The 15,709-nt window shown below is 39.7% G+C and overlaps 1 pseudogene; it reads left to right on the forward strand.

Annotated features, from left to right (window-relative positions):
• The first annotated feature begins 1,438 nt into the window (after window positions 1-1,438).
• Window positions 1,439-15,709, forward strand: part of LOC122745983 — a 75,469-nt pseudogene continuing 61,198 nt past the window's right edge.

The raw sequence follows: 15,709 nt of genomic DNA on the forward strand, positions 1-15,709 counted from the left end.
GCTTCCACAATCAGTTTGCTGGAGAGAGTTCCTGATTAAAGCAGGCTTGTGGAGGAGGACTTGAGGAAGAACCCAACCAGGCTGGAACTCTAGGCTAGGTAGGACTTCTTTTTCTTAACTTTCTGAACTCCTTGTAAATATCTGTATGCTTTAATAAATATTTAATGCCCAAAGACTGGTGCTGAATCTTATAATTTAAGGCGATCACACAATATAGATTTTAAACATCACACCAGTTACATGTAAAGATAACTTTCAACATTTGTTTTCATAAGAATTTTAGTTCCAATTTTTTCCCTCCCTCCTTTCCCTCCCGTCTCCCTAAGACAGAAAGCAATCTGATATAGGTTATATATGTACAATCACAACCAATATATTTCTGCATTAGTCATGTTGTTAAAGAAAAATCAGAACTCAAGAGAAAAACCTCAAAAAAGAAAAAAAAAACAGCCAAAAAATAGAAATAGTAAGGTTCAATCTGCATTCAGAATCCACAGTACTTTCTTCTGGATGTGGAAAACATTTTCTATCATGAGTTCTTTGGAATTGTTTTGGATCATTGCACTGTTGAGAAGAGCCAAGTCTATCACAGTTGATCATCACATAAGGTTGCTGTTACTGTGTAAAATCGTCTCCTGGTTCTGCTCACTTCACTCAGCATCAGTACACTAAAGTCTTTCCAGGTTTTTCTGAAATCTGCCTGCTCATCATTTCTTACAGCACAGTAGTATTCCATTATTTTCATATACCACAACTTGTTCAGCCATTCCCCAATTGATGAACATTCCCTCTATTTGCAATTCTTTGCCACCACAAAGAGAGCTGCTATAAATATTTTCGTACATGTGGATCCTTTCCCCCTTTTAAAAATAATCTCTTTGGGATATAGACCTAGTAGTAGTATTACTGGGTCAAAGGGTATGCACAGCTTTATAGCCCTTTGGGCATAGTTCCAAATTGCTCAATGGAGTGTTTCTTAAAGTGATGTTATATCTATCAAAGACCAAGAGTAATCATTATCTGTAATGGGGATAAATTTGAAGACTTCCCAATAAGATCAGGGTTTACTAAGGATATTAATTATCACCATTATTATTCAATATTTTACTAGAATACTAGCTATGGCAATAAGATAAGAAAAAAAAACAAATTAAAGGAATAATAATAAGCAACCAGGAAACAAAAGTATCACTTTTTGCAGATGATATAATATATAGAGAACCCTAGAGAATCAGCTAAAACTATTTGAAACAATTAACCTTAACAAAGTTACAGGATATAAAATAAATCTACATAAATCACCCACATTTTTATTTATTATCAACAAAACCCATCAGGAAGAGAATTAGAGAAAAAAAGCTGTTAATTGTCATATGAAAACATATCCCCAAATTACTAATAATGCGAATTGAAATAATCCTGGGCCTACCTGGGAGCGATGGCGCCGGAAGCGCACGTACCTCCCACGGCTCCGGCGACCCCCGGGCCCCATGGAGGGACAGGTGCGCCCCCAACCCCAGCAAGACTGGACCCTCGACGAAGGAGCGCGCTGCCTCTGCTCTTGTTGCTGCTCCTGCTGACCCCCTGGTGCTCAGGTCCTGTGGACTGCATCCAGGTGACAGTGTCCAACCCCTTCCAAGTGGTGATCCTATTCCAGCCAGTGACCCTTCCGTGCTCCTATCAGCTATCAGGGGTGCCCACTTCCCCCATCATCATCTGGAAGTATAAGTCCTTCTGCCGGGATCGAATCGCCGATACTTTCTCTTTGGCCAGTGCTGACAACCAGCTCAATGCCCAGCTCGCTGCCGGCAACCCAGGCTACAACCCCTATGTGGAGTGCCAGGATAGCGTCCAGACGATGCTGACCTGACCTTTGATCAGACTGCCTGGGGAGACAGTGGCGTTTACTACTGTTCTGTGGTCTCTGCCCAAGACCTCCAAGGCAACAATGAGGCTTACGCTGAGCTCATCGTCCTTGATTGGCTCTTCGTGGTGGTTGTCGTCCTGGCCTCCTTGTTGGTCTTCCTCCTCCTGGGCATCTGCTGGTGACAGTGCTGCCCCGACACGTGTTGTTGCTATGTACGCTGCCCCTGCGGCCCGGAGACGTGCTGCTGCCCTGAGGCCTTGTACGCTGCGGGCGAAGCTGCCACCTCTGGGGTCCCAAGCATTTACGCACCCAGTGTCTATGCACCCAGCACCTATGCTCACCTCTCTCCAGCCGAGGCTACTTCCCCTCCACCCATGATCCCTCTGGTTCCTATGCACAACGGCTTCTTGGGGAATTTTGACCGACAGAGCTCAGTTGGTGGCCACAGATCCCAGGTGCCCCTTCTTCGTGACACAGACAGTGCCAGAAACTCAGAAGTACGCAGTGGTTATCGGATCCAGGCCAACCAGCAGGATGATTCCATGAAGGTGCTCTACTACATGGAGAAGGAACTTGCCAACTTCGACCCTTCCCGGCCTGGGCTGCCCAATGGCCATGTGGAGAGGGCCATGAGTGAAGTGACTTCCCTTCACGAAGATGACTGGCGTTCAGCGCGTCCCCACTGACACCCTGCCCTCACCCACATCCTGGACAAAGATCGGGACTATCGCTCCCAAAAGAGCCCAGCAGGCTGGGAACGAAACCGTCCCCGGGATCGGAATGGAGGCTTGGGGGCCGGGCGGCCCCGAGCCCATTCAGTAGATTCCCTGAATGACTTGGCCAGGCCCAGCTCTGCGGAATCAGGAAGGACATCCCCCTCAGAAAGGGGCAGGAGCAGGGCTTATGCCCCTCCCCGAAGCCGCAGCAGAGACGACCTTTACTTCGGATCTGGAGACCCCTACTATGATGACTTCAGGTCCAGGGGACGACCCCTGGATGACCCCCGCCAGGACCCATACGAAAGCCACAGCCGGGCCAGAGATCCCCGGATCTTGGAAGAGCTGCTGAGAAAAAAGAGGGTGGGGGAGAGGAGGAGACCCTACAGGGAAGAGGAAGAAGAGCCCTATTACGCCCCCCCCCATCCCCACCTCCTTACTCTGAAACTGAGTCACTGTCTTCCTGCGAGAGGAAGCTCAAGAAGAACCTTGGCCTGAGCCGGGAAAACCTGGTGGCGGTCGGGGTTCTCTTCTCTAACTTTGGTGGTTTTTGTATGTTTTTTAATGTTTGTGTGTCTGGGGGGGGGCAGGGGGAGGGGGGGGAGTCTCTTCAGCTAATGCGCAATAAAGTTTGTAATCACTTGGAAAAAAAAAAGAATCCTGAGGTACCATCTCACAGCTATCACATTGGCTAACATAAAAGGGAAATGACAAATGATGGAGGGGGCACAGGAAAACAAGGATGTTAATGCTGTGTTGAAGTTGCAAAATGATTCAAACATTCTGGAGAACAATTTGGAACTAAGACAAAAGGGATATAAAAATATGAGTACTCTTTGAACAAGCAATACCACTACTGGGTCTGTATTCCAGAGATCAAAGCAAAAAGAAAAGGATGCATACATACAAAAATATTTATAGCAACTCTTTTTGTTATGTCAAATAATTGGTAATTTAAGGGATAACCATCAATTGAGGAATGAATAAATTGTGGTTTATGATTATGATGAAATATTAATTTACTGTAAGAACTTATGAAGAGGATAGTTTCAGAAAAATCTGGGAAAATTATATGAACTGATGCAAATTGAAGTGATTAGAACTAGGAAAATGTTGTACTCAGTGTTAGAAATATTGTAATGATAAGAAACTTTGAAAGATATAGCTACTGTAAGCAATACAATGAGCAATGATAATTTAAAAGGACTTATGAGGAAAAATATTTGCCCCCAGAGAGAGAACTGATGATATCTAAATGTATATTGAAGCATATTTTTACTTTACCTTCTTTTCTTTCTTTTTTTCTTCTTGCATCATGGCTAATAATGGAGATAGGTTTTAAATGACATCACATGTATAATGGGTATCATATTGCTCGCCTTCTCAGTGGATGGGGGAGGGGTGAAGGAGGGAAAGAATTTGGAACTGAAAATTTTAAAATGAATTTTAAAAATAAAATAAAAGATGATGTATCTCAGATTGAGCTTTGGCTTTTTGGATAATAGTTTAAGATAGAAAATAGTCGAACTAAAATATATGAAGGTTTAGGAAGATCTGATATAATATCCACATATGTCTATATACTCAGAGACACATACAAATACACATATGCCTACATCCATCCATCCACCCATCCATCCACCCATCCATCCATCCATATATAATGCAACACATGTAAACACACATGGACACATATACATATGCACATATATAGAGACTCATGCATAGACATATATAGATATACATCTATGCATTTGCAATACAGGCAATACACAAATAATATAGATACATGTACTCTCTCTAATTATAACACACACAATATACATGTGCAATGTATACATGCATAGACACACATGTATATTCATATACACATATCCACATGCATATGCACATGCACATATGCAAACATATATCAATAATACAAATATACATATATAATATGCATGCACACAAATACATGCATATTGGCACATGTACGCACATGATGCAATATGCATATAAAAGATATAAACCTTCCATATATGAACATACATATGTGCAATACATATGCATGCACACAATACACACATATACAATGCAGCGTACATACATATAATTATGCATATGCATATATACAATATATACAGGCACAGTCTTATGCCTATATGTATATAAGTGCATATGTATATATAATTCTGTCCCAAATATTTCTTTCATATAGCAGTACTTCATATACTCTAAAAGAACTATTCATTCTTCCTAGCCTTCAAATCTTGTGTTCTCTGGCATAAACTGTTTCGATTTTTTTACTGTTCTTTTTTTTTTTTTTTTGAATGGACTGTCCTGTGGTATTTTTACTCTACTAGTCACCCTCTACTGGATCCTCTCTACCTTATGAACATTCTTCTTGAAAGGGGAGGAAATGTTTCAGAAATTAGGAAACACCATGAGGCTATTACAGAAGCATGAAATAGTAGTGATCAGAGACTTCCATGATCAGGATATCTCCCCTCTTTCTCAACCTGCCAAAGCAGAATAGCTAATATCTTCTTGAGGCTAATAACTTGGAGCTAATATTAATTAATAGTTTTAACTTTTCATAGCATTGATTTCATCTTTCAGAAGTTGGAAGAATCAATGGCAGGGTCCCATTATTTTAGACTCAATTCTAATCAATAAGGAAGAATTCTCTGCTTGGGCCGAAATCACAGGGAGCTCAATAGGCAGGGATCACTCCATCTTAGAATTCCTAACAGAGAGGAAGGAAGTCAGAAATAGTCGAATTTACAACCTAGATTTTGGTGAAGGAAATTTCAAGGTTTTCAAAGAAGGGATACATAGGATCCCATAGCCTAAAATTCTTCAGGGAAATCAGCTCAAGAGGCCATGAGAGCTTCTAAGAATGAAATGCCAGAGGCACAAAGAGACACACTTCTGGGAAGAAGGGGGTGGGGAGAAGGAAATAAATTGTCTGGATACTGATTTGGAGATGCAAGAAAATTGTCACAGAACTTCATATTTCAGAAGCCATCTAGTCCTAAGATATTTCTGAATAGCAATTGCTTCTACAACCTACTCACCAAATGAAGATCCAACCTTTCTTTTTTTTTTTTTTTTTTTGGTGGGGCAATGGGGGTTAAGTGACTTGCCCAGGGTCACACAGCTAATAAGTGTCAAGTGTCTGAGGCCGGATTTGAACTCAGGTACTCCTGAATCCAGGGCCGGTGCTTTATCCACTGTGCTATCTAGCCTCCCCGATCCAACCTTTCTTTAAAGATTTTTATTGAAGGAAAAGCGACTACTTCCCCAGGAAGCAAATTCGACTCATTTATTCATAGATTGAATTATGGAGTTCTCTCTTCCCTCTCTCTATATATACATCAAGCCTAAATCTATCTCTTTGCAATTTTTACCCATTTCTCCTACTTTTGCCCTCTGGGACCACATAGAACAAGGCAAATCCTTCTTCCTGACAATAGCTTTTCAAATACTGAGAGATGGCAAATATCTTCTCTAAGTCTTCTCTTCTCCAGGTCAAGTATTCCCAGTCTCTCCAAGCATTCTTCAGTTGTCATTATCATTAGGTCCCTCATCCCATTAGGTGCCTTCCTCAAGGAACTCTCTGTTTTATCAATGTCCTTTTAACAATATAGTATGCAGAAATGAATAAACTCTTCCAGGGAGAGTACCAAGGAAATGATCATGCCCTCCCTGCCCCAATCCTGAATATAATACCAATACATTTTTTAATTACAGAATTTTTAAAAATTAAATATATTTTTGTTACATTTAAAGTTGTGAACTGTATCCCTCCATCCCCACCCTGCACTAGAGAAGACCACCATTTGACACGCACATGTTCATTTGCACACATGCACGCACATATATTTGTATATATAACATATGTTAAACCATACTGTGCATACTTCTAGGTATCAGTTCTTTCTCTGAAGGTGTATAGCATCTTCCTTCATAGGTCCTTTGTAGATGAGGCTAATTCTTAATGTCTGCTAACATCCCATGAGCTCTTTTGCTTGCCATACCAGACTGTTTAGATCTATATTTCATTTACAGGTCCCTAACTGTGTCCCCCCCTTCCTATATTTCAGATTAGCTTCTCTTTAGCCTTCCTTTATGTTTCATTTCTTGTACCCATACAGTTCATTGACTTATGGTTTGCTGATTCTACTCTTTTTTATTTTTTAAGTATCAGGACAACATTTACCCTTCTCCAGTCCTGGGTCACTTCTGATATTCTCTAGCTTCTAGAGAACTTATTTGAATATTTTATGATTTGTCAAATGGAAGCATCAACTACTTTTTAAAAGGGAACTTCTATTCTCATCCCATCAACATCTCCTTCCTTCCCTTCTCCCTCATCCCCTGCATGAATGTATGCACACACTCTTCTAGCAACCTTTAATCTGTGCTCTGGGTACCTTGGAATCTAAATTCCCATTTAATTACCTCTGGGCCCTTACGAGTGATTAATCCAAGTTAATGTTTCGATACAGTGCTTGATTTTTTAATCATTAAAGCACAATAAGGAACAACAGCTGTTACCTTACTGGGTATGGGACTGTCACCCTATCTGCTCTGTAGGGATACTCAAGCAAACAGGTGATATTTCTACATTTGGCTACTGGGCTTGGGTGACTATTCTTATTTTCAGATGTTTGTGAATTTTGGAAATGTAAGAGACCTTAGCAATCATTTACCAGAGATTTTTATCCTGAGAAAATGAACTTAGTATATTTTTATGTGTATGTATATACATGTATTGCATGCATATGTGTATGCATATGTATATGAATACATGTATGTGTATTGTTAAAGGCTAAAATTCTAGCTATTCTGTCTAAAATCTCTAATGAGTGGTCACCAATAAATTATAAGCTTTAGCAAGAGTTAGGCTTTTTAGCATTTATTAAGGAGAATAAGAATTTGGTAAAGAGAGAAGAAAAGGCCTAGATTCCTATCTATTAAAGGGAGAGCACATTTCTAGCTCCCTTCTCCACCAGTGTCCTCAGGAAAGGAGACAGAGACAGAGCGCCCCACTCCCCCTTCCTCCTCCCACCAGCAAACGTCACTTTCTGACGCCAAAGAAAAGATGCACGTGGTCTTGCCCTCAAAGTCCTTCCTTTCATGGTAGAACTTTTCTACAGTAAGTCTCCAGCAGGTGGCATCATTCCAATCATTACAGTATGTAAACACATACATATAGATATATGTTATAGGATTACAAGCATGTTTTATGTATTATATTTACTATATTTCATTGCAATGAATTTCCCTGCATTTAATTTTTTTTTTATTTAAAAACATTTTGAGGAGTCTATAGGTTTCACCAATCTGTCAAAGTGTTCCATGTCACAAAAAAAGGTAGAAACACTTGGTGTAATCCAAGACATTTATTTTATAGAGTAAGAAGCTGATCTCCAAAGAGGGAAACAGGGAATTTTATAAGGTCATTCAGGTAATAAGTAACAGAGTTAGCATTTGAACCTTGATCTTTGGATTCTGACTCCAAAGCCAGTGCTTCTTGTGCTATTGCTTACCATGGATACTATAGGCAAGTTCCTTTGATAACTTTGGTCACTGGATCACAGGAGATAATGGATATAGCATTAAGAAGTTAAAAAGGATAATCAACCCCCTCTCTTGGGTCTTCCTCTTCAACTTTTATCCCAAGTCTGGAGCAATGATTTTGCCCAGAAAGCATTTTTGGCCTTATCCCCACCCTGACCCCAATTCCAATCACCTTGTTTCTATTTCACCTTCTTCACATTCATTTTCTCCTTTCTTTACTCTTTTCTGTTTCTTCTCCCCTATCTCTTTCATCTTCCCTCTCTTGATTCCTAGTCATCTTTCTTTCCCTTTTCTCCAAAGATACACCTGTTTTGAAAGAATCAATCAACACATATGTATTTAGCAAACATTATATGCCACACATTGTTCTAGGCCCTGGAGAGAAATAGACAAAATTAAAATAGCTCGTACCCTTGAAAAACTTACATGTTACCCAGGGGAAGCAAAATAGAACTATAGGATCATCGGTTTAGCACTTGAAGGGACCCTTGAACCATGTAACTATAGGGAAAAGGCACAAGATCATTAAGAACTGAGGGGGATAGAGAAATATTTCGTGTCAAAAATGGAATGTTTGCTGAGCCTTGAATGATGACAGTCAAAGAGAACACATTCCAGTCAATTAAAAGTCAAGGATGTATGAGATGGCAGGTCATTTATGAAGAAAAATAAGAAGACCAACTTGGAGAGATTGTAATGTGCTTGGAAGAGAGTAATATGACCAAAATGTAGCGTAGAGATGGGTCGTGAAGGAATTTAATTGACAGAGGAGTTTATATTCGGTTCTAGAGATAATAGGAAGCCACTAGAAATTACTAAGTAGTATAATTACATGCTCAAATTTACAATTTAGGGAAATCACTTTTAGGGGAGAGCACCTGACATAGTGAGCCTGCTTGGATTTCAGTTCTGTTCCTGGTATATTGTCTGTATGGTAGTCACTCAATGCCTAGTCATCTAGTCATTTAGGCAAATTATTTAATCTGCCAGTATCCCAGGTAACACTTTAGCAGAGAAGAACCCATTTTGCTTTAATAAAGAGAATTACTTCCTGGTCATTCCAGTAGGGCAAGTAGGTGGAATAGAGGATAGAGTTCCATTCTTCTTCTTCCTGAGTTCAAATCAGGCTTTAGATAGATGTAGCTCTATGACACTGGATGAGTCATTTCACCCTATTTGCCTCAGTTTCCTCATCTATTAAATGAGCTGGAGAAGGTAATGGCAAATCATTCAAGTATGTTAGCCAAGAAGACATGACTGAAACAACTGAACAGCAATCCCCTATAATGATGAAATTATAGGTGTGGTTTAAAAGAAGAAAAAAAATTGCTATGTCAACTACGTAGATGATGGAGTAGAAAAGAAAGGGATTGGAGAGAGGGAGATCAACGGTCATTATAATAGTCTGAGCAAGAGATCATGAGGCTCTAAACTGGGGTGATGACTATATGAGCAGAAGGAAGGCAATTAATATGATAGCTGTTGAGAAAGAAGCAATGTTAAGGATAGAACAGATAATAGAACAAAAATAAATAAATAGAACATGTAGGGAGGGCCCTGTGGGTATACTAAAGGCCTTAGAATGGACCTGTGCACATAGGGTACAATATATTTGAATATCAAAGGACTAAGCTCTAAAGAACATAAGAGTAAATGGAGTCCAGCCCCTCCATCATGCTCAATTCTGGGTGATACAATTTGGGAAGGTAATTAATAACCTGGAGAGTATCTAGAGAAGGTCAAAGTGAATGGACAGTGGATCCAATCACTATAAGATTTAATTGAAGGATCTGAGGACTTTTAGTCTGGAGAAGAGAAGACATTAACCATCATGATAGAACTCTTCAAATATTTGAAGGGCTCTCATGTGGAAGATTGATTAGATTTGTTTTGCTTGGCTCCAGAGAGATAAACAAGGAGAGAGGGAGAAAGAGACATAGAGAGGAGAGACAAAAAGAGAAACACACTGAAATACAAAGACATATACAAATACACACACACATATATGTATAGACATATATACATAGAGACAGACATAGAAAGAAACAAAGACATTTATGTGTGTCTATTACAAACATACATACATACATAGACAGAGAAGAGAAACAGAGATAGAGAAAACATAACTATCTACCTTTCTGTCTATCTATGATTTATCTATCTGTATCTAACTATAGAGAGAGAGGAAGAGAGATATAGGGAGAGACAGAGTGACAGAGAAAGACAGAGGGGAAGAGAAAAGAGTTAGACTTTATGTAAGATAAATGTTTTTCAATAATTGGAGCTGGCTAAAAGTGTGATATGCTGCTTTGGGAGGTAATGGGCTTCCCCTCCTTAACAGAAGTTGGGTAACCACTGAGTAGGTATGTTATAGTGGGAATTCTTTTGGGAGTATGTAATAAACTACATGACAATTGAGGCCCCTTACAACTCTCAGATTTGTCTGTTTTTACATTTTACAGATAGCCCAGAGGTGAATCATCTAAGCATTGCTACCTCAACAGCCAAGAACAGGAATGCCTGTCTAGCTTGAACCTGATTCGATTGATACCTAGTCCAGGATTCTTGTTCCGGCTACTTCATCCCTTTCTCATTTCTACCTTCCCCCTTTACTTCTCAATCCAACCTACTAGAAGAGTTGGGAGAAGGGCACATAGAAGTCAGGAAAATAAAGCCCAGACGGGATAAGAAATGATGATTCTGTCACAAATTTAGTGTGAGCTGCATCCTTGGCATCACCCTTGGAATCTTTTGCTCTTTTTTGAACAAGCCTCGTTAAAGATGGTTATATTCTGACCCCACCCTTCCATCTCCCCCTCTTTTCTACTATTCCTCTCCATCATCTGTCACTTGTTGAGAACAGTTAATCTGCTCCATCATGACACCCTTCAGCTGTCCAAATCTCAATTCCTTGGTGTCCAAACAGTTCCTTTATCTTCCCCACCCCCACAAACATATCATCCTTTTTCATAGATCATCAATCAGGTGAGCACTGGGATATGTTCAAAATGATCCAATCAGTCTAATAAAGACACATGACCTTAATGGATGACAGTAGTTTAATATAATCATGGACAGAAAAACGTTAATTTCTAACCACCATGAAAAAATCATCCCTAAAAAATGATAATGTTGATTTAAAGAGGGTCTCCCATTTCCACAAGATTTTGGGATGTGAGGCTCAGCTTTTCCCTCAAGGCATATATCTTGAAGGTGAAGGATTTTCAAGGACCTTTTGAGAAGGTAGGGAGTAGAAAAAATTGTTCGAGAAGGAAGCTGCTGTTGTTTTTACCAAGGCATTCCTCCCTGTCTTCTCCTGAGCTTCACAGCATCCTGCCACAATTTATAGACAATCAAGGCTTCCATGCCCTCTTTACTGATGCTGGACTTCAGGCATCAATGTAAGAACACTGTTGCAGCTTCATTGCTATGGATGCTGGCTGGGTTCTGGACTTGCTCCCTCTGGCACTGACTCAGTACGTCTATGGGCAGCAGCAGCAGCAACAACAGCAGCAAGTTCTAGGCACTGGGGTTGCAATGTTCCCCTGACAAACCTCTACCATCATTTTTTCCTCTCCTAGATAGAACATCAGTCTCATAGAAGCTGTGCGATGCAAAGCTGACTTTATAAGCTGTCATCCCTAGAGGCTGCAAGGTGAACTGTTTGGGGAAATAGGAGATGCAAGTGTTTGCTATTAATGCATTTTCCTTATCTGTTATCCTGCAGTTCTATTTTAAGTAAATCATATTTTTCTACTACCATAATGTGATATCATATGATTAAAATAGTGGTTGGTCATGGGACAGAAACTGAGAAGGAATGAGGGCTTGGAACATTCCTTTGAGTAGACAGGAACCTAAATCAAGTTTAGATAGCTGGGAGTAACAGAAGGTATCTGTTAAATTTACAATTTTAGGCATCAAAGAAAACTGGGGAGTGGACGTTTTCTAGACTGGGGACCCTTCTCAGAATCATTAAGGCAATGATATATTTCACCTAACCACAAGGCCAAGTGTTGTTTGTTGGGAGGAAGATAGGTTGTTGATAGAAGGCCAGGGGGAAAGTGTTTGGGAGGGATTGTGGGTAGCAAGCTCTCTGGCTTCTCTGAGTTGCCTCTGTCTGTTTTCTGTTGTTTCTGATGTTTCCACTTTCTGTTACATTTATCACATCCCTGCCGCCAGCAAGCTGCAGGAGAGATACCAGCTGGTTATGAGCTAGGAATGACCACATTAATGTTTGATTTGCATGGGGATGTACTGTAATTGTGTTAATTAAAGTTTAACTGGAGTTATTAGCAGCCAGTGGGGTAGAAGAGAACATGCTCAGTTGGCAGACAGGGGAAGGTGGTGTGAGATATGGGGGAGTGGAGTGGAGGGGAGGAGGGCACTGACTTTGGGTTCCATGAATCCCTTTAAGTCTCAAGGAGAATATATTGTTAATTCAGCATCCTAGGAAGGATGTCAGGAGAAGGACTCAAATGGGGCACATTTCCTGTTTCTGAAAAATTGGATTCATTGTTCTTTGAGATATGAGTGAAAGCCCTTGTCTTCTAAAAAGCATTCTATCTAACTGCAGATTATGGATATAGGAAAATGGAAATAGCATTGGATTTAGAGAGGACCTGAGTTTGAATTCTGCCTCTGTATGATTGTGGGCAAGTCATTTAATCTGCCTAGGCCTCAGTTTCCTCACCTGTAAAATGAGGGGATTGGACTAGAGAGCCTCTTAGGCCCCTTTCTGTTCAAGATCTAGGATCTCTATAACCTGGAAAAGAACCTTAGGAGTAATCATTGCTTGAATGCTTCATAATCTTTGTTTGGCAGGTCTAACCAAACATAAGAGTTTGAGTAAGGTTCTGCCAATGGGCTGTGTGTATTTTATTCAAGGACCAGCCTACCTAAACCAAAAGGAGGATGGTCAGTAGGAAAAGTAATTTTTGACCCCAGTAAGTCAAGAAGCCAATCTGCTAAGGTATGGAAGGGATATGATCTATGTTGAAATAAACTGACCCAAATAATGAAATCACAAATCTTTTGAAGCACAGTAAGCTTTCAACAGAAAAATAAGTTGCATCATTTCATTAGGTCTCTGCTTACTTACCAATAAAAGGGGTGCTGCTTTCACTTTTTCTTACTTCAAAGAGTTATGAGGAAAACATTTTTGTCCTTAAAAGTGATCTTGAAGTAAAAGCTTATTGCATTGTGTCCGGCCAAACAAGGGTACCAGGAACAGAGCACTACTTAACACTAATTTTCCTCAGTACTTCTGTACTGCATTGGATTTTTAAATTTTATCATTACCCTAAAAATAATTTCTACTCACCATACTAAATCCCAGTGTTTTGCATACTAGGTCATATAAGGTTGGGTGGAGGTTGCAGAGAAGCACATGGTTTTTGGTTTGAAGTTAAGGAAAATTTACCAGTGATCAGCAATGTCCAACAGTGAAATAGGCTGTCTTAGTGATTAGAGTTTCCTGTCACTGGATGTCTTTGATCGTTATAGACTCATGGCAGATAAAGATCTGGTCTTGGATTCAGAAAGCCCTGAGTTCAAATAGTGCCGCAGACACTTCCTAGCTATGTGACAGAAACTTTTCTCAAGCTTAAAATGGGGATAATAATAGCACCTACCTCCCAGGGTTGTTGGGAGGATCAGATGAGATTATATCTGTAAAGTGCACTGCCAATCTCAAAGTGTTATATAAATTCTAGGACCTTTAGTTTCCTTTTTTATTTCTGGATTTCTGCGACTCAGAAGCTGGAAGACTATCCCCTCCTTTCCAATCAGGTCCAATGTTGTGGAAATTACTATTGATCTTAAAATTCCCTCCCAACTCAGGATTTTGTACAGTCAGGTGCATTCCCAGGGTGAGTAATCTACAAGTGATAATAATGCTTCTCTATAGTTACCCTGGCTGTTAACACTATTAGCAACATCATCTCCATCCACTGGGGTACAGTTGAAAGAGCACTGGACTAGTAGCTAGGGAATTTGGGTTTCAATTCTGGCTCTGACTCATATTAGCTGTATAACCCTCCAGAAGTCATTTTGCTTCCCTGGAGCTCAGTTTCCTCTTCTGTTAAAAAAGAGATTATTTTTTTTCTTCCAATAACAATATTATGAGGCAAGTATCCTGTAAACCTTAAGGAACAATATTGGTAGAAGTTATCCTCACAATGAGATGCAGCTTTTGAGGACAAAAAGCTCAATGTCTATTGTTTCCTGGGGGATGCTTCCCTGCAGAAAGTTCTTATTTAGTGCCAGAGAAAATGCCGCTCATAGTCATGTCCTTCTTTAATAATTTCTGTTATATTTGTATATAACAGATAGTATTTATTTATGGTACTGTGTACTGGTTCAATATATTACCTTTCTCAATTAATGTTTGTTGTGTGTCAGCATCCCAAAATGGATGAAAACTTAAGGGCATAGGAACTAATTTATCTGTACGGCATGAAGTTTCTATGGATAGGCATCATTTGGAAAGTAAAAAAATGGAAGCTACCATCCAGATATTTCCAAACTTCTGGATGTGGGGTCCCTTGAAGAAATAGACATCATCGTTAAAGGTTTAATGTTCAAAGGACAACATTCTCACATTCTCCATTGTTTTTGATGTCAAAAAGGAAGAAAGCAGAGAAAGCAGATTTAAACAGAATATTATTGACAGGTTTATTATAAGAACTTGTGAAGTTATGTTGAATAGAATTTAAGCCATATAAAATAGCTTCTTCGAGCCATACTTTGCAGAAAGTAGTAGAAGCGTTGTCATTATTTCCATTTTGTAAATGGTGATGCTTAAGATCATAAAGGTAAAATGATATGTCAAACAACTAGTAAAAGTCAAGGCTGCCAGGGCAGCTAGGTGGCATAGTGGTTAAAGCACCAGCCCTGTATCCAGGAGGACCTGAGTTCAAATCAAACCTCAGACACTTGATACTTACTAGCTATGTGACCCTGGGAAAGTCACTTAACCCTCATTGCCATCCCCCCCCCCCGCCCCCTCGCCAAAAACAAAGTCAAGGCTGCAATTGAACTGACTTTTTCTACCACCCAGACTTGTGCTCTTTTTTTAGATCCCTTGAGAAATAAAGAGAATAAAATAAAGTAGTGATTGTTATTAACATTACAGGAATGTCTTAGAGGGAGGAAGGAACATTGTCAAATCTTATTTTTCAGATAAAGAAAATGAGACTCTGGGAAGTGAAATGACTTGCTTCAAGTCAAATAACCAAGTGGTTGATCTAGAATTTGAACCAAGGTTTTTGCCTTCCAAGTCCAGTTCTGTAGTGAAATGGGCCTGTACAGGATGTATCAGAATTTGCACAGCATCTTTCTTATGTTTAATAATAATAATAATAAATATATTTTAATCAAGTGAAGGGTTATATAAATGTAATGGGATAACACTGTAAATTTACCACCTTTGTTCCCTAATGTATTTATATGAATCAGGCAGTTAGCATTTACTAAGAACCTGCTCTGGGCTAGGAAATGTGCTGCTGCTAGCTGACTCAGCAGAAAGAACTGTGGGCCTGGACTCAAGATCTGAGTT

The sequence above is a fragment of the Dromiciops gliroides genome, chromosome 1, assembly GCF_019393635.1.
Source record: "Dromiciops gliroides isolate mDroGli1 chromosome 1, mDroGli1.pri, whole genome shotgun sequence".
NCBI classification, from domain to species: domain Eukaryota; kingdom Metazoa; phylum Chordata; class Mammalia; order Microbiotheria; family Microbiotheriidae; genus Dromiciops; species Dromiciops gliroides.